Genomic DNA, 25,433 nt, shown 5'->3' with positions numbered 1-25,433 from the left:
CTTTTGGAACTCTTCCATTGTTCTCGTAATTCCGCTGATGTTTAACAATGCTTTGGAACTCTTCCATTGTTCTGGGAATTCTGGTAAAGTTTAAAAATGCTTTGGAACTCTTCCATTGTTCACGGAAATCAGCTGAAGTTTAAAAAGCTTTGTAACTCTTCCATTGTTCTGGGAATTCTGCTGAAGTTTCAAATTGCTTTGGAACTCTTCCATTGTTCTCAGAATTCTGATAATGTTTAACAATGCTTTGGAACTCTTCCATTGTTCTCAGAATTCCGCTGATGTTTAACAATGCTTTGGAAACTCTTTCATTGTTCTCGGAATTCCGCTGTAGTTTAAAAATGCTTTGGAACTCTTTCATTGTTCTCGGAATTCCGCTGAAGTTTAACCATGCTATGGAACTCTTCCATTGTTCTCGGAATTCCGCTGAAGTTTTACAATGCTTTGGAAATCTTCCATTTTTCTCGGAATTCTGCTGAAGTTTAAAAATGCTTTGGAACTCTTACATTGTTCTGGGAATTTGGCAGAAGTTTTAAAATGCTTTGGAACTCTTCAAATGTTCTCGGAATTCCGCTAATGTTTAACAATGGTTTAGAACTCTTCCATTGTTCTCGGAATTCCGCTGAAGTTTAAAAATGCTTTGGAACTCTTCCATTGTTCTCTGAATTCTGCTGAAATTTAAAAAAGCTTTGGTACTCTTCCATTGTTCTCAGAATTCCAATGAAGCTTAAAAATGCTTTGGAACTCTTTTTATTTTTTCACAGAATTCCGCTAAAGTTTAAAAATGCTTTGGAACTCCTGCATTGTTCTCGGAATTCTGCTGAAGTTTAAAAATGCTTTGGAACTCTTCCAATGTTCTGGGAATTCAGCTGAAGTTTAAAAATGTTTTGGAACTCTTCCTATGTTCTGGGAGTTCTGCTGAAGTTTAAAAATGCTTGGGAACTCTTCCATTGCTCTCGGAATTCCGATGATGTATAACAATGCTTTAGAACTCTTCCATTGCAACCGGAATTCCGCTGATGTTTAACAATGCTTTTGAACTCTTCCATTGTTCTCGGAATTCCGCTGTAGTTTAAAAATGCATTGGAACTCTTCCATTGTTCTCGGAATTCCGCTACAGTTTTACAATGCTTTGGAACTCTTCCATTTTTCTCGGAATTCTGCTGAAGTTTAAAAATGCTTTGGAACTCTTCCATTGTTCTCAGAATTCCGCTAATGTTTAACAATGCTTTGGAACGCTTCCATTGTTCTCGGAATTCCGCTGATGTTTAACAATGCTTTTGAACTCTTTCATTGTTCTAGGAATTCCGCTGTAGTTTAAAAATGCATTGGAACTCTTCCATTGTACTCGGAATTCCGCTGAAGTTTTACAATGCTTTGGAACTCTTCCATTTTCCTCGGAATTCTGCTGAAGTTTAAAAATGCTTTGGAACTCTTCCATTGTTCTCGGAATTCCGCTGATGTTTAACAGTGCTTTGGAACTCTTCCATTGTTCTCGGAATTACGCTGTAGTTTAAAAATGCTTTGGAACTCTTTCATTGTTCTCGGAATTCCGCTGAAGTTTAGCCATGCTTTGGAACTCTTCCATTGTTCTCGGAATTCTGCTGAAGTGTAAAAATGCTTTGGAACTCCTCCATTGTTCTCGGAAATCTGCTGAAGTTTAAAAATGCTTTGGAACTCTTCCACTGTTCTGGGAATTCGGCTGAAGTTTAAAAATGCTATGGAACTCTTCCTATGTTCTGGGAGTTCTGCTGAAGTTTAAAAATGCTTTTGAACTCTTCCATTGTTCTCGGAATTCCGCTGATGTTTAACAATGCTTTAGAACTATTCCATCGTTCTCGGAATTCCGCTGATGTTTAACAATGCTTTGGAACTCTTCCATTGTTCTCGAAATTCCACTGTAGTTTAAAAATGCATTGGAACTCTTACATTGTTCTCGGAATTCCACTGAAGTTTTACAATGCTTTGGAACGCTTCCATTTTTCTTGGAATTCTGCTAAAGTTTAAAAATGCTTTGGAACTCTTCCATTGTTCTGGGAATTCGGCTGAAGTTTAAAAATGCTTTGGAACTCCTCCTAAGTTCTGGGATTTCTGCTGAATTTTAAAAATGCTTTGGAACTCTTCCATTGTTCTCGGAATTCCGCTGATGTTTAACAATGCTTTGGAACTTTTCCATTGTTCTCGGAATTCTGCTGTAGTTTAAAAATGCTTTGGAACTCTTCCATTGTTCTTTGAATTCTGCTGAAGTTTAAAAATTCTGTGGAACTCTTCCATTGTTCTTGGAATTCCGCTTATGTTTAACAATGCTTTGGAACTCTTCCATTGTTCTCGGAAATACGCTGATGTTTAACAATGCTTTGGAACTCTTCCATTGTTTTCCGATTTCCGCTAAAGTTTAGCAATGCTTTGGAACTCTTCCATTGTTCTCGGAATTCCGCAAAAGTTTATAAATGCTTTTGAACTCTTCCATTGTTCTCGAAATTCTGATGAAGTTTAAAAAAGCTTTGGAACTCTTCCATTGTTCTTGGAATTCCGTTGATGTTTAATAATGCTTTTGGAACTCATCCATTGTTCTCGGAATTGTGCTAATGTTTAACAATGCTTTGGAACTCTACCATTGTTCTGGGAATTCGGCTGAAGTTTAAAAATGCTTTGGAACTCCTCCTAAGTTCTGGGAGTTCTGCTGAATTTTAAAAATGCTTTGGAACTCTTCCATTGTTCTCGGAATTCCGCTGATGTTTAACAATGCTTTGGAACTTTTCCATTGTTCTCGGAATTCTGCTGAAGTTTAAAAATGCTTTGGAACTCTTCCATTGTTCTTTGAATTCTGCTGAAGTTTAAAAATTCTGTGGAACTCTTCCATTGTTCTTGGAATTCCGCTTATGTTTAACAATGCTTTGGAACTCTACCATTGTTCTTGGAAATACGCTGATGTTTAACAATGCTTTGGAACTCTTCCATTGTTTTCCGATTTCCGCTAAAGTTTAGCAATGCTTTGGAACTCTTCCATTGTTCTCGAAATTCTGATGAAGTTTAAAAAAGCTTTGGAACTCTTCCATTGTTCTTGGAATTCCGTTGATGTTTAATAATGCTTTTGGAACTCATCCATTGTTCTCGGAATTGTGCTAATGTTTAACAATGCTTTGGAACTCTTCCATTGTTCTCGTAATTCCGCTAATGTTTAAGAATGCTTTTGGAACTCTTCCATTGTTCTCGGAATTCCGATAATGTTTAACAATGCTTTGAAACTCTTCCATTGTTCTCTTAATTCTGTTGATGTTTAATAATTCTTTTGGAATTCTTCCATTGTTCTTGGAATTCTGCTGAAGTTTAAAAATGCTTTGGAACTCTTCCATTGTTCTCGGAATTCCGCTGATGTTTTTCAATCCTATGGAAATCTTCCATTGTTCATCAAATTCCACTGAAGTTTAAAAATGTTTTGGAACTCTTCCATTGTACTCGGAATTCCGCTGAAGTTTAACATTGCTTTGGAACTCTTCCGTTGTTCTGGGAATTCAGCTGAAGTTTAAAAATGGTTTGGAACTCTTCTAATGTTCTGGGAATTCTGCTGAAGTTTAAAAATGCTTTGGAACTATTCTATTGTTCTCGGAATTCTGATGATGTTTAACAATGCTTTGGAACTCTTCCATTGTTGAAGGAATTCCTCTGAAGTTTAAAAATGCTTTGGAACTCTTCCATTGTTCTCAGTATTCCGCTAATGTTTAACAATGCTTTGGAACTATTCCATTGTTCTCGGAATTCCGCTGATGTTTAACATTGCTTTGGAACTCTTCCATTGTTCTCGGAATTCCACTGTAGTTTCAAAATGCTTTGGAACTCTTCCATTGTTCTCGGAATTCTGTGGAAGTTTAAAAATGCTTTGGAACTCTTCCATTGTTCTCGGAATTCTGCTGAAGTTTAAAAATGCTTGGAACTCTTCCATTGTTCTCGGAATTCTGCTGAAGTTTAAAAAAGCTTTGGAACTCTTTCAATGTTCTCGGAATTCCGCTGATGTTTAATAATGATTTTGGAACTTTTCCATTTTTCTCGGAATTCCGCTGATGTTTAACAATGCTTTGGAACTCTACAATTGTTTTCGCAATTCTGGTGAAGTTTAAAAATGCTTTGGAACTCTTGCATTGTTCAAGGAATTCTGCTGAAGTTTAAAAAGCTTTGGAACTCTTCCATTGTTCTGGGAATTCTGCTGAAGTTTAAAATTGCTTTGGAACTCTTACATTGTCCTCGGAATTCCGCTGATGTTTAATAATGCTTTTGGAACTCTTCCATTGTTCTCGTAATTCCGCTGATGTTTAACAATGCTTTGGAACTCTTCCATTGTTCTGGGAATTCTGGTAAAGTTTAAAAATGCTTTGGAACTCTTCCATTGTTCACGGAAATCAGCTGAAGTTTAAAAAGCTTTGTAACTCTTCCATTGTTCTGGGAATTCTGCTGAAGTTTAAAATTGCTTTGGAACTCTTCCATTGTTCTCAGAATTCTGCTAATGTTTAACAATGCTTTGGAACTCTTCCATTGTTCTCAGAATTCGGCTGATGTTTAATAATGCTTTGGAAACTCTTTCATTGTTCTCGGAATTCCGCTGTAGTTTAAAAATGCTTTGGAACTCTTTCATTGTTCTCGGAATTCCGCTGAAGTTTAACCATGCTATGGAACTCTTCCATTGTTCTCGGAATTCCGCTGAAGTTTTACAATGCTTTGGAAATCTTCCATTTTTCTCGGAATTCTGCTGAAGTTTAAAAATGCTTTGGAACTCTTACATTGTTCTGGGAATTTGGGAGAAGTTTTAAAATGCTTTGGAACTCTTCAAATGTTCTCGGAATTCCGCTAATGTTTAACAATGGTTTAGAACTCTTCCATTGTTCTCGGAATTCCGATGATGTTTAACAATGCTTTGTAACTCTTCCATTGTTCTCGGAATTCCGCTGAAGTTTAAAAATGCTTTGGAACTCTTCCATTGTTCTTTGAATTCTGCTGAAGTTTAAAAATTCTGTGGAACTCTTCCATTGTTCTTGGAATTCCGCTTATGTTTAACAATGCTTTGGAACTCTACCATTGTTCTTGGAAATACGCTGATGTTTAACAATGCTTTGGAACTCTTCCATTGTTTTCCGATTTCCGCTAAAGTTTAGCAATGCTTTGGAACTCTTCCATTGTTCTCGAAATTCTGATGAAGTTTAAAAAAGCTTTGGAACTCTTCCATTGTTCTTGGAATTCCGTTGATGTTTAATAATGCTTTTGGAACTCATCCATTGTTCTCGGAATTGTGCTAATGTTTAACAATGCTTTGGAACTCTTCCATTGTTCTCGTAATTCCGCTAATGTTTAAGAATGCTTTTGGAACTCTTCCATTGTTCTCGGAATTCCGATAATGTTTAACAATGCTTTGAAACTCTTCCATTGTTCTCTTAATTCTGTTGATGTTTAATAATTCTTTTGGAATTCTTCCATTGTTCTTGGAATTCTGCTGAAGTTTAAAAATGCTTTGGAACTCTTCCATTGTTCTCGGAATTCCGCTGATGTTTTTCAATCCTATGGAAATCTTCCATTGTTCATCAAATTCCACTGAAGTTTAAAAATGTTTTGGAACTCTTCCATTGTACTCGGAATTCCGCTGAAGTTTAACATTGCTTTGGAACTCTTCCGTTGTTCTGGGAATTCAGCTGAAGTTTAAAAATGGTTTGGAACTCTTCTAATGTTCTGGGAATTCTGCTGAAGTTTAAAAATGCTTTGGAACTCTTCTATTGTTCTCGGAATTCTGATGATGTTTAACAATGCTTTGGAACTCTTCCATTGTTGAAGGAATTCCTCTGAAGTTTAAAAATGCTTTGGAACTCTTCCATTGTTCTCAGTATTCCGCTAATGTTTAACAATGCTTTGGAACTATTCCATTGTTCTCGGAATTCCGCTGATGTTTAACATTGCTTTGGAACTCTTCCATTGTTCTCGGAATTCCACTGTAGTTTCAAAATGCTTTGGAACTCTTCCATTGTTCTCGGAATTCTGTGGAAGTTTAAAAATGCTTTGGAACTCTTCCATTGTTCTCGGAATTCTGCTGAAGTTCAAAAATGCTTGGAACTCTTCCGTTGTTCTCGGAATTCTGCTGAAGTTTAAAAAAGCTTTGGAACTCTTTCAATGTTCTCGGAATTCCGCTGATGTTTAATAATGCTTTTGGAACTTTTCCATTTTTCTCGGAATTCCGCTGATGTTTAACAATGCTTTGGAACTCTACAATTGTTCTCGGAATTCTGGTGAAGTTTAAAAATGCTTTGGAACTCTTCCATTGTTCAAGGAATTCTGCTGAAGTTTAAAAAGCTTTGGAACTCTTCCATTGTTCTGGGAATTCTGCTGAAGTTTAAAATTGCTTTGGAACTCTTACATTGTCCTCGGAATTCCGCTGATGTTTAATAATGCTTTTGGAACTCTTCCATTGTTCTCGTAATTCCGCTGATGTTTAACAATGCTTTGGAACTCTTCCATTGTTCTGGGAATTCTGGTAAAGTTTAAAAATGCTTTGGAACTCTTCCATTGTTCACGGAAATCAGCTGAAGTTTAAAAAGCTTTGTAACTCTTCCATTGTTCTGGGAATTCTGCTGAAGTTTAAAATTGCTTTGGAACTCTTCCATTGTTCTCAGAATTCTGATAATGTTTAACAATGCTTTGGAACTCTTCCATTGTTCTCAGAATTCCGCTGATGTTTAACAATGCTTTGGAAACTCTTTCATTGTTCTCGGAATTCCGCTGTAGTTTAAAAATGCTTTGGAACTCTTTCATTGTTCTCGGAATTCCGCTGAAGTTTAACCATGCTATGGAACTCTTCCATTGTTCTCGGAATTCCGCTGAAGTTTTACAATGCTTTGGAAATCTTCCATTTTTCTCGGAATTCTGCTGAAGTTTAAAAATGCTTTGGAACTCTTACATTGTTCTGGGAATTTGGCAGAAGTTTTAAAATGCTTTGGAACTCTTCAAATGTTCTCGGAATTCCGCTAATGTTTAACAATGGTTTAGAACTCTTCCATTGTTCTCGGAATTCCGCTGAAGTTTAAAAATGCTTTGGAACTCTTCCATTGTTCTCTGAATTCTGCTGAAATTTAAAAAAGCTTTGGTACTCTTCCATTGTTCTCAGAATTCCAATGAAGCTTAAAAATGCTTTGGAACTCTTTTTATTTTTTCACAGAATTCCGCTAAAGTTTAAAAATGCTTTGGAACTCCTCCATTGTTCTCAGAATTCTGCTGAAGTTTAAAAATGCTTTGGAACTCTTCCAATGTTCTGGGAATTCAGCTGAAGTTTAAAAATGTTTTGGAACTCTTCCTATGTTCTGGGAGTTCTGCTGAAGTTTAAAAATGCTTGGGAACTCTTCCATTGCTCTCGGAATTCCGATGATGTATAACAATGCTTTAGAACTCTTCCATTGCAACCGGAATTCCGCTGATGTTTAACAATGCTTTTGAACTCTTCCATTGTTCTCGGAATTCCGCTGTAGTTTAAAAATGCATTGGAACTCTTCCATTGTTCTCGGAATTCCGCTACAGTTTTACAATGCTTTGGAACTCTTCCATTTTTCTCGGAATTCTGCTGAAGTTTAAAAATGCTTTGGAACTCTTCCATTGTTCTCAGAATTCCGCTAATGTTTAACAATGCTTTGGAACTCTTCCATTGTTCTCGGAATTCCGCTGATGTTTAACAATGCTTTTGAACTCTTTCATTGTTCTAGGAATTCCGCTGTAGTTTAAAAATGCATTGGAACTCTTCCATTGTACTCGGAATTCCGCTGAAGTTTTACAATGCTTTGGAACTCTTCCATTTTCCTCGGAATTCTGCTGAAGTTTAAAAATGCTTTGGAACTCTTCCATTGTTCTCGGAATTCCGCTGATGTTTAACAGTGCTTTGGAACTCTTCCATTGTTCTCGGAATTACGCTGTAGTTTAAAAATGCTTTGGAACTCTTTCATTGTTCTCGGAATTCCGCTGAAGTTTAGCCATGCTTTGGAACTCTTCCATTGTTCTCGGAATTCTACTGAAGTGTAAAAATGCTTTGGAACTCCTCCATTGTTCTCGGAAATCTGCTGAAGTTTAAAAATGCTTTGGAACTCTTCCACTGTTCTGGGAATTCGGCTGAAGTTTAAAAATGCTATGGAACTCTTCCTATGTTCTGGGAGTTCTGCTGAAGTTTAAAAATGCTTTTGAACTCTTCCATTGTTCTCGGAATTCCGCTGATGTTTAACAATGCTTTAGAACTATTCCATCGTTCTCGGAATTCCGCTGATGTTTAACAATGCTTTGGAACTCTTCCATTGTTCTCGAAATTCCACTGTAGTTTAAAAATGCATTGGAACTCTTACATTGTTCTCGGAATTCCACTGAAGTTTTACAATGCTTTGGAACGCTTCCATTTTTCTTGGAATTCTGCTAAAGTTTAAAAATGCTTTGGAACTCTTCCATTGTTCTGGGAATTCGGCTGAAGTTTAAAAATGCTTTGGAACTCCTCCTAAGTTCTGGGATTTCTGTTGAATTTTAAAAATGCTTTGGAACTCTTCCATTGTTCTCGGAATTCCGCTGATGTTTAACAATGCTTTGGAACTTTTCCATTGTTCTCGGAATTCTGCTGTAGTTTAAAAATGCTTTGGAACTCTTCCATTGTTCTTTGAATTCTGCTGAAGTTTAAAAATTCTGTGGAACTCTTCCATTGTTCTTGGAATTCCGCTTATGTTTAACAATGCTTTGGAACTCTTCCATTGTTCTCGGAAATACGCTGATGTTTAACAATGCTTTGGAACTCTTCCATTGTTTTCCGATTTCCGCTAAAGTTTAGCAATGCTTTGGAACTCTTCCATTGTTCTCGGAATTCCGCAAAAGTTTATAAATGCTTTTGAACTCTTCCATTGTTCTCGAAATTCTGATGAAGTTTAAAAAAGCTTTGGAACTCTTCCATTGTTCTTGGAATTCCGTTGATGTTTAATAATGCTTTTGGAACTCATCCATTGTTCTCGGAATTGTGCTAATGTTTAACAATGCTTTGGAACTCTACCATTGTTCTGGGAATTCGGCTGAAGTTTAAAAATGCTTTGGAACTCCTCCTAAGTTCTGGGAGTTCTGCTGAATTTTAAAAATGCTTTGGAACTCTTCCATTGTTCTCGGAATTCCGCTGATGTTTAACAATGCTTTGGAACTTTTCCATTGTTCTCGGAATTCTGCTGAAGTTTAAAAATGCTTTGGAACTCTTCCATTGTTCTTTGAATTCTGCTGAAGTTTAAAAATTCTGTGGAACTCTTCCATTGTTCTTGGAATTCCGCTTATGTTTAACAATGCTTTGGAACTCTACCATTGTTCTTGGAAATACGCTGATGTTTAACAATGCTTTGGAACTCTTCCATTGTTTTCCGATTTCCGCTAAAGTTTAGCAATGCTTTGGAACTCTTCCATTGTTCTCGAAATTCTGATGAAGTTTAAAAATGCTTTGGAACTCTTCTATTGTTCTCGGAATTCTGATGATGTTTAACAATGCTTTGGAACTCTTCCATTGTTGAAGGAATTCCTCTGAAGTTTAAAAATGCTTTGGAACTCTTCCATTGTTCTCAGTATTCCGCTAATGTTTAACAATGCTTTGGAACTATTCCATTGTTCTCGGAATTCCGCTGATGTTTAACATTGCTTTGGAACTCTTCCATTGTTCTCGGAATTCCACTGTAGTTTCAAAATGCTTTGGAACTCTTCCATTGTTCTCGGAATTCTGTGGAAGTTTAAAAATGCTTTGGAACTCTTCCATTGTTCTCGGAATTCTGCTGAAGTTCAAAAATGCTTGGAACTCTTCCGTTGTTCTCGGAATTCTGCTGAAGTTTAAAAAAGCTTTGGAACTCTTTCAATGTTCTCGGAATTCCGCTGATGTTTAATAATGCTTTTGGAACTTTTCCATTTTTCTCGGAATTCCGCTGATGTTTAACAATGCTTTGGAACTCTACAATTGTTCTCGGAATTCTGGTGAAGTTTAAAAATGCTTTGGAACTCTTCCATTGTTCAAGGAATTCTGCTGAAGTTTAAAAAGCTTTGGAACTCTTCCATTGTTCTGGGAATTCTGCTGAAGTTTAAAATTGCTTTGGAACTCTTACATTGTCCTCGGAATTCCGCTGATGTTTAATAATGCTTTTGGAACTCTTCCATTGTTCTCGTAATTCCGCTGATGTTTAACAATGCTTTGGAACTCTTCCATTGTTCTGGGAATTCTGGTAAAGTTTAAAAATGCTTTGGAACTCTTCCATTGTTCACGGAAATCAGCTGAAGTTTAAAAAGCTTTGTAACTCTTCCATTGTTCTGGGAATTCTGCTGAAGTTTAAAATTGCTTTGGAACTCTTCCATTGTTCTCAGAATTCTGATAATGTTTAACAATGCTTTGGAACTCTTCCATTGTTCTCAGAATTCCGCTGATGTTTAACAATGCTTTGGAAACTCTTTCATTGTTCTCGGAATTCCGCTGTAGTTTAAAAATGCTTTGGAACTCTTTCATTGTTCTCGGAATTCCGCTGAAGTTTAACCATGCTATGGAACTCTTCCATTGTTCTCGGAATTCCGCTGAAGTTTTACAATGCTTTGGAAATCTTCCATTTTTCTCGGAATTCTGCTGAAGTTTAAAAATGCTTTGGAACTCTTACATTGTTCTGGGAATTTGGCAGAAGTTTTAAAATGCTTTGGAACTCTTCAAATGTTCTCGGAATTCCGCTAATGTTTAACAATGGTTTAGAACTCTTCCATTGTTCTCGGAATTCCGCTGAAGTTTAAAAATGCTTTGGAACTCTTCCATTGTTCTCTGAATTCTGCTGAAATTTAAAAAAGCTTTGGTACTCTTCCATTGTTCTCAGAATTCCAATGAAGCTTAAAAATGCTTTGGAACTCTTTTTATTTTTTCACAGAATTCCGCTAAAGTTTAAAAATGCTTTGGAACTCCTCCATTGTTCTCAGAATTCTGCTGAAGTTTAAAAATGCTTTGGAACTCTTCCAATGTTCTGGGAATTCAGCTGAAGTTTAAAAATGTTTTGGAACTCTTCCTATGTTCTGGGAGTTCTGCTGAAGTTTAAAAATGCTTGGGAACTCTTCCATTGCTCTCGGAATTCCGATGATGTATAACAATGCTTTAGAACTCTTCCATTGCAACCGGAATTCCGCTGATGTTTAACAATGCTTTTGAACTCTTCCATTGTTCTCGGAATTCCGCTGTAGTTTAAAAATGCATTGGAACTCTTCCATTGTTCTCGGAATTCCGCTACAGTTTTACAATGCTTTGGAACTCTTCCATTTTTCTCGGAATTCTGCTGAAGTTTAAAAATGCTTTGGAACTCTTCCATTGTTCTCAGAATTCCGCTAATGTTTAACAATGCTTTGGAACTCTTCCATTGTTCTCGGAATTCCGCTGATGTTTAACAATGCTTTTGAACTCTTTCATTGTTCTAGGAATTCCGCTGTAGTTTAAAAATGCATTGGAACTCTTCCATTGTACTCGGAATTCCGCTGAAGTTTTACAATGCTTTGGAACTCTTCCATTTTCCTCGGAATTCTGCTGAAGTTTAAAAATGCTTTGGAACTCTTCCATTGTTCTCGGAATTCCGCTGATGTTTAACAGTGCTTTGGAACTCTTCCATTGTTCTCGGAATTACGCTGTAGTTTAAAAATGCTTTGGAACTCTTTCATTGTTCTCGGAATTCCGCTGAAGTTTAGCCATGCTTTGGAACTCTTCCATTGTTCTCGGAATTCTACTGAAGTGTAAAAATGCTTTGGAACTCCTCCATTGTTCTCGGAAATCTGCTGAAGTTTAAAAATGCTTTGGAACTCTTCCACTGTTCTGGGAATTCGGCTGAAGTTTAAAAATGCTATGGAACTCTTCCTATGTTCTGGGAGTTCTGCTGAAGTTTAAAAATGCTTTTGAACTCTTCCATTGTTCTCGGAATTCCGCTGATGTTTAACAATGCTTTAGAACTATTCCATCGTTCTCGGAATTCCGCTGATGTTTAACAATGCTTTGGAACTCTTCCATTGTTCTCGAAATTCCACTGTAGTTTAAAAATGCATTGGAACTCTTACATTGTTCTCGGAATTCCACTGAAGTTTTACAATGCTTTGGAACGCTTCCATTTTTCTTGGAATTCTGCTAAAGTTTAAAAATGCTTTGGAACTCTTCCATTGTTCTGGGAATTCGGCTGAAGTTTAAAAATGCTTTGGAACTCCTCCTAAGTTCTGGGATTTCTGCTGAATTTTAAAAATGCTTTGGAACTCTTCCATTGTTCTCGGAATTCCGCTGATGTTTAACAATGCTTTGGAACTTTTCCATTGTTCTCGGAATTCTGCTGTAGTTTAAAAATGCTTTGGAACTCTTCCATTGTTCTTTGAATTCTGCTGAAGTTTAAAAATTCTGTGGAACTCTTCCATTGTTCTTGGAATTCCGCTTATGTTTAACAATGCTTTGGAACTCTTCCATTGTTCTCGGAAATACGCTGATGTTTAACAATGCTTTGGAACTCTTCCATTGTTTTCCGATTTCCGCTAAAGTTTAGCAATGCTTTGGAACTCTTCCATTGTTCTCGGAATTCCGCAAAAGTTTATAAATGCTTTTGAACTCTTCCATTGTTCTCGAAATTCTGATGAAGTTTAAAAAAGCTTTGGAACTCTTCCATTGTTCTTGGAATTCCGTTGATGTTTAATAATGCTTTTGGAACTCATCCATTGTTCTCGGAATTGTGCTAATGTTTAACAATGCTTTGGAACTCTACCATTGTTCTGGGAATTCGGCTGAAGTTTAAAAATGCTTTGGAACTCCTCCTAAGTTCTGGGAGTTCTGCTGAATTTTAAAAATGCTTTGGAACTCTTCCATTGTTCTCGGAATTCCGCTGATGTTTAACAATGCTTTGGAACTTTTCCATTGTTCTCGGAATTCTGCTGAAGTTTAAAAATGCTTTGGAACTCTTCCATTGTTCTTTGAATTCTGCTGAAGTTTAAAAATTCTGTGGAACTCTTCCATTGTTCTTGGAATTCCGCTTATGTTTAACAATGCTTTGGAACTCTACCATTGTTCTTGGAAATACGCTGATGTTTAACAATGCTTTGGAACTCTTCCATTGTTTTCCGATTTCCGCTAAAGTTTAGCAATGCTTTGGAACTCTTCCATTGTTCTCGAAATTCTGATGAAGTTTAAAAAAGCTTTGGAACTCTTCCATTGTTCTTGGAATTCCGTTGATGTTTAATAATGCTTTTGGAACTCATCCATTGTTCTCGGAATTGTGCTAATGTTTAACAATGCTTTGGAACTCTTCCATTGTTCTCGTAATTCCGCTAATGTTTAAGAATGCTTTTGGAACTCTTCCATTGTTCTCGGAATTCCGATAATGTTTAACAATGCTTTGAAACTCTTCCATTGTTCTCTTAATTCTGTTGATGTTTAATAATTCTTTTGGAATTCTTCCATTGTTCTTGGAATTCTGCTGAAGTTTAAAAATGCTTTGGAACTCTTCCATTGTTCTCGGAATTCCGCTGATGTTTTTCAATCCTATGGAAATCTTCCATTGTTCATCAAATTCCACTGAAGTTTAAAAATGTTTTGGAACTCTTCCATTGTACTCGGAATTCCGCTGAAGTTTAACATTGCTTTGGAACTCTTCCGTTGTTCTGGGAATTCAGCTGAAGTTTAAAAATGGTTTGGAACTCTTCTAATGTTCTGGGAATTCTGCTGAAGTTTAAAAATGCTTTGGAACTCTTCTATTGTTCTCGGAATTCTGATGATGTTTAACAATGCTTTGGAACTCTTCCATTGTTGAAGGAATTCCTCTGAAGTTTAAAAATGCTTTGGAACTCTTCCATTGTTCTCAGTATTCCGCTAATGTTTAACAATGCTTTGGAACTATTCCATTGTTCTCGGAATTCCGCTGATGTTTAACATTGCTTTGGAACTCTTCCATTGTTCTCGGAATTCCACTGTAGTTTCAAAATGCTTTGGAACTCTTCCATTGTTCTCGGAATTCTGTGGAAGTTTAAAAATGCTTTGGAACTCTTCCATTGTTCTCGGAATTCTGCTGAAGTTTAAAAATGCTTGGAACTCTTCCATTGTTCTCGGAATTCTGCTGAAGTTTAAAAAAGCTTTGGAACTCTTTCAATGTTCTCGGAATTCCGCTGATGTTTAATAATGATTTTGGAACTTTTCCATTTTTCTCGGAATTCCGCTGATGTTTAACAATGCTTTGGAACTCTACAATTGTTTTCGGAATTCTGGTGAAGTTTAAAAATGCTTTGGAACTCTTGCATTGTTCAAGGAATTCTGCTGAAGTTTAAAAAGCTTTGGAACTCTTCCATTGTTCTGGGAATTCTGCTGAAGTTTAAAATTGCTTTGGAACTCTTACATTGTCCTCGGAATTCCGCTGATGTTTAATAATGCTTTTGGAACTCTTCCATTGTTCTCGTAATTCCGCTGATGTTTATCAATGCTTTGGAACTCTTCCATTGTTCTGGGAATTCTGGTAAAGTTTAAAAATGCTTTGGAACTCTTCCATTGTTCACGGAAATCAGCTGAAGTTTAAAAAGCTTTGTAACTCTTCCATTGTTCTGGGAATTCTGCTGAAGTTTAAAATTGCTTTGGAACTCTTCCATTGTTCTCAGAATTCTGCTAATGTTTAACAATGCTTTGGAACTCTTCCATTGTTCTCAGAATTCCGCTGATGTTTAATAATGCTTTGGAAACTCTTTCATTGTTCTCGGAATTCCGCTGTAGTTTAAAAATGCTTTGGAACTCTTTCATTGTTCTCGGAATTCCGCTGAAGTTTAACCATGCTATGGAACTCTTCCATTGTTCTCGGAATTCCGCTGAAGTTTTACAATGCTTTGGAAATCTTCCATTTTTCTCGGAATTCTGCTGAAGTTTAAAAATGCTTTGGAACTCTTACATTGTTCTGGGAATTTGGCAGAAGTTTTAAAATGCTTTGGAACTCTTCAAATGTTCTCGGAATTCCGCTAATGTTTAACAATGGTTTAGAACTCTTCCATTGTTCTCGGAATTCCGCTGAAGTTTAAAAATGCTTTGGAACTCTTCCATTGTTCTCTGAATTCTGCTGAAATTTAAAAAAGCTTTGGTACTCTTCCATTGTTCTCAGAATTCCAATGAAGCTTAAAAATGCTTTGGAACTCTTTTTATTTTTTCACAGAATTCCGCTAAAGTTTAAAAATGCTTTGGAACTCCTCCATTGTTCTCGGAATTCTGCTGAAGTTTAAAAATGCTTTGGAACTCTTCCAATGTTCTGGGAATTCAGCTGAAGTTTAAAAATGTTTTGGAACTCTTCCTATGTTCTGGGAGTTCTGCTGAAGTTTAAAAATGCTTGGGAACTCTTCCATTGCTCTCGGAATTCCGATGATGTATAACAATGCTTTAGAACTCTTCCATTGCAACCGGAATTCCGCTGATGTTTAACAATGCTTTTGAACTCTTCCATTGTTCTCGGAATTCCGCTGTAGTTTAAAAATGCATTGGAACTCTTCCATTGTTCTCGGAATTCCGCTACAGTTTTACAATGCTTTGGAACTCTTCCATTTTTCTCGGAATTCTGCTGAAGTTTAAAAATGCTTTGGAACTCTTCCATTGTTCTCAGAATTCCGCTAATGTTTAACAATGCTTTGGAACTCTTCCATTGTTCTCGGAATTCCGCTGATGTTTAACAATGCTTTTGAACTCTTTCATTGTTCTAGGAATTCCGCTGTAGTTTAAAAATGCATTGGAACTCTTCCATTGTACTCGGAATTCCGCTGAAGTTTTACAATGCTTTGGAACTCTTCCATTTTCCTCGGAATTCTGCTGAAGTTTAAAAATGCTTTGGAACTCTTCCATTGTTCTCGGAATTCCGCTGATGTTTAACAGTGCTTTGGAACTCTTCCATTGTTCTCGGAATTACGCTGTAGTTTAAAAATGCTTTGGAACTCTTTCATTGTTCTCGGAATTCCGCTGAAGTATAGCCATGCTTTGGAACTCTTCCATTGTTCTCGGAATTCTGCTGAAGTGTAAAAATGCTTTGGAACTCCTCCATTGTTCTCGGAAATCTGCTGAAGTTTAAAAATGCTTTGGAACTCTTCCACTGTTCTGGGAATTCGGCTGAAGTTTAAAAATGCTATGAAACTCTTCCTATGTTCTGGGAGTTCTGCTGAAGTTTAAAAATGCTTTTGAACTCTTCCATTGTTCTCGGAATTCCGCTGATGTTTAACAATGCTTTAGAACTATTCCATCGTTCTCGGAATTCCGCTGATGTTTAACAATGCTTTGGAACTCTTCCATTGTTCTCGAAATTCCACTGTAGTTTAAAAATGCATTGGAACTCTTACATTGTTCTCGGAATTCCACTGAAGTTTTACAATGCTTTGGAACGCTTCCATTTTTCTTGGAATTCTGCTAAAGTTTAAAAATGCTTTGGAACTCTTCCATTGTTCTGGGAATTCGGCTGAAGTTTAAAAATGCTTTGGAACTCCTCCTAAGTTCTGGGATTTCTGCTGAATTTTAAAAATGCTTTGGAACTCTTCCATTGTTCTCGGAATTCCGCTGATGTTTAACAATGCTTTGGAACTTTTCCATTGTTCTCGGAATTCTGCTGAATTTAAAAATGCTTTGGAACTCTTCCATTGTTCTTTGAATTCTGCTGAAGTTTAAAAATTCTGTGGAACTCTTCCATTGTTCTTGGAATTCCGCTTATGTTTAACAATGCTTTGGAACTCTTCCATTGTTCTCGGAAATACGCTGATGTTTAACAATGCTTTGGAACTCTTCCATTGTTTTCCGATTTCCGCTAAAGTTTAGCAATGCTTTGGAACTCTTCCATTGTTCTCGGAATTCCGCAAAAGTTTATAAATGCTTTTGAACTCTTCCATTGTTCTCGAAATTCTGATGAAGTTTAAAAAAGCTTTGGAACTCTTCCATTGTTCTTGGAATTCCGTTGATGTTTAATAATGCTTTTGGAACTCATCCATTGTTCTCGGAATTGTGCTAATGTTTAACAATGCTTTGGAACTCTACCATTGTTCTGGGAATTCGGCTGAAGTTTAAAAATGCTTTGGAACTCCTCCTAAGTTCTGGGAGTTCTGCTGAATTTTAAAAATGCTTTGGAACTCTTCCATTGTTCTCGGAATTCCGCTGATGTTTAACAATGCTTTGGAACTTTTCCATTGTTCTCGGAATTCTGCTGAAGTTTAAAAATGCTTTGGAACTCTTCCATTGTTCTTTGAATTCTGCTGAAGTTTAAAAATTCTGTGGAACTCTTCCATTGTTCTTGGAATTCCGCTTATGTTTAACAATGCTTTGGAACTCTACCATTGTTCTTGGAAATACGCTGATGTTTAACAATGCTTTGGAACTCTTCCATTGTTTTCCGATTTCCGCTAAAGTTTAGCAATGCTTTGGAACTCTTCCATTGTTCTCGAAATTCTGATGAAGTTTAAAAAAGCTTTGGAACTCTTCCATTGTTCTTGGAATTCCGTTGATGTTTAATAATGCTTTTGGAACTCATCCATTGTTCTCGGAATTGTGCTAATGTTTAACAATGCTTTGGAACTCTTCCATTGTTCTCGTAATTCCGCTAATGTTTAAGAATGCTTTTGGAACTCTTCCATTGTTCTCGGAATTCCGATAATGTTTAACAATGCTTTGAAACTCTTCCATTGTTCTCTTTATTCTGTTGATGTTTAATAATTCTTTTGGAATTCTTCCATTGTTCTTGGAATTCTGCTGAAGTTTAAAAATGCTTTGGAACTCTTCCATTGTTCTCGGAATTCCGCTGATGTTTTTCAATCCTATGGAAATCTTCCATTGTTCATCAAATTCCACTGAAGTTTAAAAATGTTTTGGAACTCTTCCATTGTACTCGGAATTCCGCTGAAGTTTAACATTGCTTTGGAACTCTTCCGTTGTTCTGGGAATTCAGCTGAAGTTTAAAAATGGTTTGGAACTCTTCTAATGTTCTGGGAATTCTGCTGAAGTTTAAAAATGCTTTGGAACTATTCTATTGTTCTCGGAATTCTGATGATGTTTAACAATGCTTTGGAACTCTTCCATTGTTGAAGGAATTCCTCTGAAGTTTAAAAATGCTTTGGAACTCTTCCATTGTTCTCAGTATTCCGCTAATGTTTAACAATGCTTTGGAACTATTCCATTGTTCTCGGAATTCCGCTGATGTTTAACATTGCTTTGGAACTCTTCCATTGTTCTCGGAATTCCACTGTAGTTTCAAAATGCTTTGGAACTCTTCCATTGTTCTCGGAATTCTGTGGAAGTTTAAAAATGCTTTGGAACTCTTCCATTGTTCTCGGAATTCTGCTGAAGTTTAAAAATGCTTGGAACTCTTCCATTGTTCTCGGAATTCTGCTGAAGTTTAAAAAAGCTTTGGAACTCTTTCAATGTTCTCGGACATCCGCTGATGTTTAATAATGATTTTGGAACTTTTCCATTTTTCTCGGAATTCCGCTGATGTTTAACAATGCTTTGGAACTCTACAATTGTTTTCGGAATTCTGGTGAAGTTTAAAAATGCTTTGGAACTCTTGCATTGTTCAAGGAATTCTGCTGAAGTTTAAAAAGCTTTGGAACTCTTCCATTGTTCTGGGAATTCTGCTGAAGTTTAAAATTGCTTTGGAACTCTTACATTGTCCTCGGAATTCCGCTGATGTTTAATAATGCTTTTGGAACTCTTCCATTGTTCTCGTAATTCCGCTGATGTTTAACAATGCTTTGGAACTCTTCCATTGTTCTGGGAATTCTGGTAAAGTTTAAAAATGCTTTGGAACTCTTCCATTGTTCTCAGAATTCTGCTAATGTTTAACAATGCTTTGGAACTCTTCCATTGTTCTCAGAATTCCGCTGATGTTTAATAATGCTTTGGAAACTCTTTCATTGTTCTCGGAATTCCGCTGTAGTTTAAAAATGCTTTGGAACTCTTTCATTGTTCTCGGAATTCCGCTGAAGTTTAACCATGCTATGGAACTCTTCCATTGTTCTTGGAATTCCGCTGAAGTTTTACAATGCTTTGGAAATCTTCCATTTTTCTCGGAATTCTGCTGAAGTTTAAAAATGCTTTGGAACTCTTACATTGTTCTGGGAATTTGGCAGAAGTTTTAAAATGCTTTGGAACTCTTCAAATGTTCTCGGAATTCCGCTAATGTTTAACAACGGGTTAGAACTCTTCCATTGTTCTCGGAATTCCGATGATGTTTAACAATGCTTTGTAACTCTTCCATTGTTCTCGGAATTCCGCTGAAGTTTAAAAATGCTTTGGAACTCTTCCATTGTTCTTTGAATTCTGCTGAAGTTTAAAAATTCTGTGGAACTCTTCCATTGTTCTTGGAATTCCGCTTATGTTTAACAATGCTTTGGAACTCTACCATTGTTCTTGGAAATACGCTGATGTTTAACAATGCTTTGGAACTCTTCCATTGTTTTCCGATTTCCGCTAAAGTTTAGCAATGCTTTGGAACTCTTCCATTGTTCTCGAAATTCTGATGAAGTTTAAAAAAGCTTTGGAACTCTTCCATTGTTCTTGGAATTCCGTTGATGTTTAATAATGCTTTTGGAACTCATCCATTGTTCTCGGAATTGTGCTAATGTTTAACAATGCTTTGGAACTCTTCCATTGTTCTCGGAATTCCGATAATGTTTAACAATGCTTTGAAACTCTTCCATTGTTCTCTTAATTCTGTTGATGTTTAATAATTCTTTTGGAATTCTTCCATTGTTCTTGGAATTCTGCTGAAGTTTAAAAATGCTTTGGAACTCTTCCATTGTTCTCGGAATTCCGCTGATGTTTTTCAATCCTATGGAAATCTTCCATTGTTCATCAAATTCCACTGAAGTTTAAAAATGTTTTGGAACTCTTCCATTGTACTCGGAATTCCGCTGAAGTTTAACATTGCTTTGGAACTCTTCCGTTGTTCTGGGAATTCAGCTGAAGTTTAAAAATGGTTTGGAACTCTTCCATTGTTCTCGGAATTCCGCTGAAGTTTAAAAATGCTTTGGAACTCTTCCATTGTTCTCTGAATTCTGCTGAAATTTAAAAAAGCTTTGGTACTCTTCCATTGTTCTCAGAATTCCAATGAAGCTTAAAAATGCTTTGGAACTCTTTTTATTTTTTCACAGAATTCCGCTAAAGTTTAAAAATGCTTTGGAACTGCTCCATTGTTCTCGGAATTCTGCTGAAGTTTAAAAATGCTTTGGAACTCTTCCAATGTTCTGGGAATTCAGCTGAAGTTTAAAAATGTTTTGGAACTCTTCCTATGTTCTGGGAGTTCTGCTGAAGTTTAAAAATGCTTGGGAACTCTTCCATTGCTCTCGGAATTCCGATGATGTATAACAATGCTTTAGAACTCTTCCATTGCAACCGGAATTCCGCTGATGTTTAACAATGCTTTTGAACTCTTCCATTGTTCTCGGAATTCCGCTGTAGTTTAAAAATGCATTGGAACTCGTCCATTGTTCTCGGAATTCCGCTACAGTTTTACAATGCTTTGGAACTCTTCCATTTTTCTCGGAATTCTGCTGAAGTTTAAAAATGCTTTGGAACTCTTCCATTGTTCTCAGAATTCCGCTAATGTTTAACAATGCTTTGGAACTCTTCCATTGTTCTCGGAATTCCGCTGATGTTTAACAATGCTTTTGAACTCTTTCATTGTTCTAGGAATTCCGCTGTAGTTTAAAAATGCATTGGAACTCTTCCATTGTACTCGGAATTCCGCTGAAGTTTTACAATGCTTTGGAACTCTTCCATTTTCCTCGGAATTCTGCTGAAGTTTAAAAATGCTTTGGAACTCTTCCATTGTTCTCGGAATTCCGCTGATGTTTAACAGTGCTTTGGAACTCTTCCATTGTTCTCGGAATTACGCTGTAGTTTAAAAATGCTTTGGAACTCTTTCATTGTTCTCGGAATTCCGCTGAAGTTTAGCCATGCTTTGGAACTCTTCCATTGTTCTCGGAATTCTGCTGAAGTGTAAAAATGCTTTGGAACTCCTCCATTGTTCTCGGAAATCTGCTGAAGTTTAAAAATGCTTTGGAACTCTTCCACTGTTCTGGGAATTCGGCTGAAGTTTAAAAATGCTATGGAACTCTTCCTATGTTCTGGGAGTTCTGCTGAAGTTTAAAAATGCTTTTGAACTCTTCCATTGTTCTCGGAATTCCGCTGATGTTTAACAATGCTTTAGAACTATTCCATCGTTCTCGGAATTCCGCTGATGTTTAACAATGCTTTGGAACTCTTCCATTGTTCTCGAAATTCCACTGTAGTTTAAAAATGCATTGGAACTCTTACATTGTTCTCGGAATTCCACTGAAGTTTTACAATGCTTTGGAACGCTTCCATTTTTCTTGGAATTCTGCTAAAGTTTAAAAATGCTTTGGAACTCTTCCATTGTTCTGGGAATTCGGCTGAAGTTTAAAAATGCTTTGGAACTCCTCCTAAGTTCTGGGATTTCTGCTGAATTTTAAAAATGCTTTGGAACTCTTCCATTGTTCTCGGAATTCCGCTGATGTTTAACAATGCTTTGGAACTTTTCCATTGTTCTCGGAATTCTGCTGTAGTTTAAAAATGCTTTGGAACTCTTCCATTGTTCTTTGAATTCTGCTGAAGTTTAAAAATTCTGTGGAACTCTTCCATTGTTCTTGGAATTCCGCTTATGTTTAACAATGCTTTGGAACTCTTCCATTGTTCTCGGAAATACGCTGATGTTTAACAATGCTTTGGAACTCTTCCATTGTTTTCCGATTTCCGCTAAAGTTTAGCAATGCTTTGGAACTCTTCCATTGTTCTCGGAATTCCGCAAAAGTTTATAAATGCTTTTGAACTCTTCCATTGTTCTCGAAATTCTGATGAAGTTTAAAAAAGCTTTGGAACTCTTCCATTGTTCTTGGAATTCCGTTGATGTTTAATAATGCTTTTGGAACTCATCCATTGTTCTCGGAATTGTGCTAATGTTTAACAATGCTTTGGAACTCTACCATTGTTCTGGGAATTCGGCTGAAGTTTAAAAATGCTTTGGAACTCCTCCTAAGTTCTGGGAGTTCTGCTGAATTTTAAAAATGCTTTGGAACTCTTCCATTGTTCTCGGAATTCCGCTGATGTTTAACAATGCTTTGGAACTTTTCCATTGTTCTCGGAATTCTGCTGAAGTTTAAAAATGCTTTGGAACTCTTCCATTGTTCTTTGAATTCTGCTGAAGTTTAAAAATTCTGTGGAACTCTTCCATTGTTCTTGGAATTCCGCTTATGTTTAACAATGCTTTGGAACTCTACCATTGTTCTTGGAAATACGCTGATGTTTAACAATGCTTTGGAACTCTTCCATTGTTTTCCGATTTCCGCTAAAGTTTAGCAATGCTTTGGAACTCTTCCATTGTTCTCGAAATTCTGATGAAGTTTAAAAAAGCTTTGGAACTCTTCCATTGTTCTTGGAATTCCGTTGATGTTTAATAATGCTTTTGGAACTCATCCATTGTTCTCGGAATTGTGCTAATGTTTAACAATGCTTTGGAACTCTTCCATTGTTCTCGTAATTCCGCTAATGTTTAAGAATGCTTTTGGAACTCTTCCATTGTTCTCGGAATTCCGATAATGTTTAACAATGCTTTGAAACTCTTCCATTGTTCTCTTTATTCTGTTGATGTTTAATAATTCTTTTGGAATTCTTCCATTGTTCTTGGAATTCTGCTGAAGTTTAAAAATGCTTTGGAACTCTTCCATTGTTCTCGGAATTCCGCTGATGTTTTTCAATCCTATGGAAATCTTCCATTGTTCATCAAATTCCACTGAAGTTTAAAAATGTTTTGGAACTCTTCCATTGTACTCGGAATTCCGCTGAAGTTTAACATTGCTTTGGAACTCTTCCGTTGTTCTGGGAATTCAGCTGAAGTTTAAAAATGGTTTGGAACTCTTCTAATGTTCTGGGAATTCTGCTGAAGTTTAAAAATGCTTTGGAACTATTCTATTGTTCTCGGAATTCTGATGATGTTTAACAATGCTTTGGAACTCTTCCATTGTTGAAGGAATTTCTCTGAAGTTTAAAAATGCTTTGGAACTCTTCCATTGTTCTCAGTATTCCGCTAATGTTTAACAATGATTTGGAACTATTCCATTGTTCTCGGAATTCCGCTGATGTTTAACATTGCTTTGGAACTCTTCCATTGTTCTCGGAATTCCACTGTAGTTTCAAAATGCTTTGGAACTCTTCCATTGTTCTCGGAATTCTGTGGAAGTTTAAAAATGCTTTGGAACTCTTCCATTGTTCTCGGAATTCTGCTGAAGTTTAAAAATGCTTGGAACTCTTCCATTGTTCTCGGAATTCTGCTGAAGTTTAAAAAAGCTTTGGAACTCTTTCAATGTTCTCGGAATTCCGCTGATGTTTAATAATGATTTTGGAACTTTTCCATTTTTCTCGGAATTCCGCTGATGTTTAACAATGCTTTGGAACTCTACAATTGTTTTCGGAATTCTGGTGAAGTTTAAAAATGCTTTGGAACTCTTGCATTGTTCAAGGAATTCTGCTGAAGTTTAAAAAGCTTTGGAACTCTTCCATTGTTCTGGGAATTCTGCTGAAGTTTAAAATTGCTTTGGAACTCTTACATTGTCCTCGGAATTCCGCTGATGTTTAATAATGCTTTTGGAACTCTTCCATTGTTCTCGTAATTCCGCTGATGTTTAACAATGCTTTGGAACTCTTCCATTGTTCTGGGAATTCTGGTAAAGTTTAAAAATGCTTTGGAACTCTTCCATTGTTCTCAGAATTCTGCTAATGTTTAACAATGCTTTGGAACTCTTCCATTGTTCTCAGAATTCCGCTGATGTTTAATAATGCTTTGGAAACTCTTTCATTGTTCTCGGAATTCCGCTGTAGTTTAAAAATGCTTTGGAACTCTTTCATTGTTCTCGGAATTCCGCTGAAGTTTAACCATGCTATGGAACTCTTCCATTGTTCTTGGAATTCCGCTGAAGTTTTACAATGCTTTGGAAATCTTCCATTTTTCTCGGAATTCTGCTGAAGTTTAAAAATGCTTTGGAACTCTTACATTGTTCTGGGAATTTGGCAGAAGTTTTAAAATGCTTTGGAACTCTTCAAATGTTCTCGGAATTCCGCTAATGTTTAACAATGGGTTAGAACTCTTCCATTGTTCTCGGAATTCCGATGATGTTTAACAATGCTTTGTAACTCTTCCATTGTTCTCGGAATTCCGCTGAAGTTTAAAAATGCTTTGGAACTCTTCCATTGTTCTTTGAATTCTGCTGAAGTTTAAAAATTCTGTGGAACTCTTCCATTGTTCTTGGAATTCCGCTTATGTTTAACAATGCTTTGGAACTCTACCATTGTTCTTGGAAATACGCTGATGTTTAACAATGCTTTGGAACTCTTCCATTGTTTTCCGATTTCCGCTAAAGTTTAGCAATGCTTTGGAACTCTTCCATTGTTCTCGAAATTCTGATGAAGTTTAAAAAAGCTTTGGAACTCTTCCATTGTTCTTGGAATTCCGTTGATGTTTAATAATGCTTTTGGAACTCATCCATTGTTCTCGGAATTGTGCTAATGTTTAACAATGCTTTGGAACTCTTCCATTGTTCTCGGAATTCCGATAATGTTTAACAATGCTTTGAAACTCTTCCATTGTTCTCTTAATTCTGTTGATGTTTAATAATTCTTTTGGAATTCTTCCATTGTTCTTGGAATTCTGCTGAAGTTTAAAAATGCTTTGGAACTCTTCCATTGTTCTCGGAATTCCGCTGATGTTTTTCAATCCTATGGAAATCTTCCATTGTTCATCAAATTCCACTGAAGTTTAAAAATGTTTTGGAACTCTTCCATTGTACTCGGAATTCCGCTGAAGTTTAACATTGCTTTGGAACTCTTCCGTTGTTCTGGGAATTCAGCTGAAGTTTAAAAATGGTTTGGAACTCTTCCATTGTTCTCGGAATTCCGCTGAAGTTTAAAAATGCTTTGGAACTCTTCCATTGTTCTCTGAATTCTGCTGAAATTTAAAAAAGCTTTGGTACTCTTCCATTGTTCTCAGAATTCCAATGAAGCTTAAAAATGCTTTGGAACTCTTTTTATTTTTTCACAGAATTCCGCTAAAGTTTAAAAATGCTTTGGAACTGCTCCATTGTTCTCGGAATTCTGCTGAAGTTTAAAAATGCTTTGGAACTCTTCCAATGTTCTGGGAATTCAGCTGAAGTTTAAAAATGTTTTGGAACTCTTCCTATGTTCTGGGAGTTCTGCTGAAGTTTAAAAATGCTTGGGAACTCTTCCATTGCTCTCGGAATTCCGATGATGTATAACAATGCTTTAGAACTCTTCCATTGCAACCGGAATTCCGCTGATGTTTAACAATGCTTTTGAACTCTTCCATTGTTCTCGGAATTCCGCTGTAGTTTAAAAATGCATTGGAACTCTT

Source organism: Phyllobates terribilis, unplaced genomic scaffold (genome assembly GCF_046119375.1).
Source record: "Phyllobates terribilis strain yellow unplaced genomic scaffold, ASM4611937v1 Scaffold_1__5_contigs__length_1240528914, whole genome shotgun sequence".
Lineage (NCBI taxonomy): Eukaryota > Metazoa > Chordata > Amphibia > Anura > Dendrobatidae > Phyllobates > Phyllobates terribilis.
This window is presented reverse-complemented; position numbering follows the sequence as displayed.